We start from the raw sequence: 3021 nt of genomic DNA, 5'->3' as shown, positions 1-3021 counted from the left end.
TTTAGCCATGGAGTATTGCTGCTAAGTTTGGGAAGGTGACCAAGAGTACTGGCAACAGTCTGCATTTTGGGGGGTGGATGGGTTTCCAAGGCCAATAACTCTAAAAAAAGGTAACACCCTGGTGACTTAGAGAGACAATGTCCCTCCTTATAGGGTAACTCTACTTACACTTTTTATATTAAGTGTGTATTTTAAGATGCTTTTAGAGGAGTAGGTTTCCACACGAGTTTCTCAAAGGTCTTTAGTGTTAGTTATCACTCTTTATTCTTCCTCTTTTGATATTTCAACATGTATAAATCAATAAATATAATCAACCACATAAATGTACTCAAGGACAGAGATCACATGACCATATTATTAGATATAAAAAAGGTCTTTAGTGTTATTTCTCCTCATACTTCATTTTCTGATGTAAACATACATAAATCAATAAATATAATCCATCACATATATATACTAAAGGATAGGAACCACATAATCACCTCATATAGAAAAGGTCATTGACAAATATAACACTGCCTCATGATAAAAATCGAGGAGAACCTAGGGATACAGACTACACATCTCAACACAATAAAGGCAATATACAGCAAGTCCACAGCCAATGTCATGCTAAATGAAGAAAAACCTCGAAGAATTTTTACTGTAATCAAGAACAAGACAAGAACTAATACTTACTCTATTCCTGTTCTCTATAGTGTTTGCAGAAGATGACTATTCCCAAGGACAGCCTCCCCCAGATAGAGGAGAACTGGTTTTCAGTCAAGTTGCCTGATAGAGCCTTCAAACAAAAAAAAGCTGATACCCTGAATCTGACAAAAAAGAGAGTAGGGACTATCATTGAACTTAGAGCTACAGGAAAGAACTTTCTGAACCCACTAGTACAGCATTATGAATTAAGAAACAGGATCTCATGAAACCAAACAGCTCTGTACAGCAAAAGACATAATTGTTCAAGTCAAGAGGCAGCCCACTGAATAGAAAAAAAAACTTTGCCAGATATATATCTGACAGAGGATTGGTATCTAGAATATATAAGAAACTAAAAAGAAAACCCAATTAAATAGTGGGGTATGGAAATAAACAGAATTATCAAAAGAAATATGAATGACTGAGCAGTATTTTAAAAATATGTTCAGCCTCTTTAGCAACTAGGGAAGTGCAAATTAAAGCAACATTGAGATTTCATCTTATTTCAGTTAGGATGGCTAATATAAAACAAAGCAAGACAAAAACAAAAACAACAGCAACCAAATGGCAACAAATGTTTGCATGACAGTGGGAAAGGGAACAGCAATTCTCTGCCAGTGGGAGTGGAAATTGGTGCAGCTGTTATAGAAATTTTGTGGGGGATCTTCAAATGCTAGGAATAGATATGCCACACTCCCAGCCATACCGCCCCTAAGCACATGCCAAGAGGACTCTATCTACCACTGCGAGGATACTGCTTATCCTTGCCTGTTGCTACTCTGTTCACAGCAGCCAGGAGATAACATCCACCTGAATGCTCTGATATCCATGAATCAGCTTGGTACATGGACACCTTAGTGAGGGTTCCCATTCCCACACAAAACATCATGACCAAGAAGTAAGCTGGGGAGAAGAGAATTTATTCAGCTCACACTTCCACTTTGCTGTTTATCACCAGAGGAAGTCAGGACTGGAACTCAAGCAGGTCAGGAAGCAGGAGCTGATGCAGAAGCCATGGAGGGATGTCACTTACTGGCTTGCTTTCCTTGGCTTGCTCAGCCTGCTTTCTTGTAGAACCCAAGACTACCAGTACAGGGATAGCTCCATCCATAACTGGCTGGACCCTCCCTCCTTGATCAATAGGTGAAAAAAAGCCTTACAGCTGGATCTCATGGGGGCATTTTTTCAAGGGAGGCTCCTTTCTCTGTGATAACTTCAGTTTGTGTCAAGTTGACAGAAAACCAGTCAGCATAATGGATAATGAACATGTGGTACATTTATACAATGTAATATTATTTGGCTGTTTAGAAACAGCTATTAAAAACAATGACTTTATAAAATTCTTAGGCAAATGGGTGGAACTAGAACATAGCCTGAGTGAGGTAACCCAATCACAAAAAAGAACACACATGGTATGCACTCACTGATAAATGGGTATTAGTCCCAAAGCTCAGATTACCCAAGATACAATCCACAGACCATATGAAGCTCAAAAAGTTAGAAGACCAAAGAGGGGGATGCTTCAGTCCTTCTTAAAACGGGGAACAGAATATTCACAGGAGGAAATACAGAGACAAAGTTTGGAGCAGAGACTGAAGGAAAGGTCATCCAGAGACTGCCCCACCCTGGGATCCATCACATATACTGTCACCAAACCCAGACAATATTGTGGATGTTATGAAGTGCAGGCTGACAGGTGCCTGATACAGCTGTTTACTGAGAGGCTCTGCCAGAGCCTGAGAATCACAGAGTCACATGCTCTCAAGCAACCATTGGACTGAGCATGGGGTCCCTAGTGGAGGAGTTAGAGAAAGGACTAAAGGAGCTGAAGGAGTTTGTAAACCCTCAGGAAGAACAACAATATCAAACAACCAGAAACCCCTAGAGCTTCCAGAGACTAAACCAACAACCAAAGAGTACACATGGAGGGACCAGTGACTCCAGCAGCATATGTAGCAGAGGATGGCCTTATCAGGCATCAATGATAGGAGAGGTACTTGGTCCTGTGAAAGCTTGATGCCCCAGTGTAGGGGAATTCCAGGGCAGGGAGATGGGAGGGAGTGGATGGGTGGGGGAGACTCTCATAGAGGCAGGGGGAGGGGGATGGGGATAGGGGGATTCCAGAGGGGAAACTGGGAAAGAGGATAACATTTGAAATGTAAGTAAAGAAAATATTAAAATAAAATAATGTAATCTGCAGGTAAATGAATGGAGCTTGAAAAAAATTCTTAAAGAGATACTATAGACCCAGGAAAACAAACGTCACATATTCTGTTACATGTAGATGCCAGCTTCGAGTCCTTGGATGCCGGTAGATAAGAGGAGTTGAGG

Source organism: Micromys minutus (genome assembly GCF_963924665.1).
Source record: "Micromys minutus genome assembly, chromosome: 2".
Lineage (NCBI taxonomy): Eukaryota > Metazoa > Chordata > Mammalia > Rodentia > Muridae > Micromys > Micromys minutus.
This window is presented reverse-complemented; position numbering follows the sequence as displayed.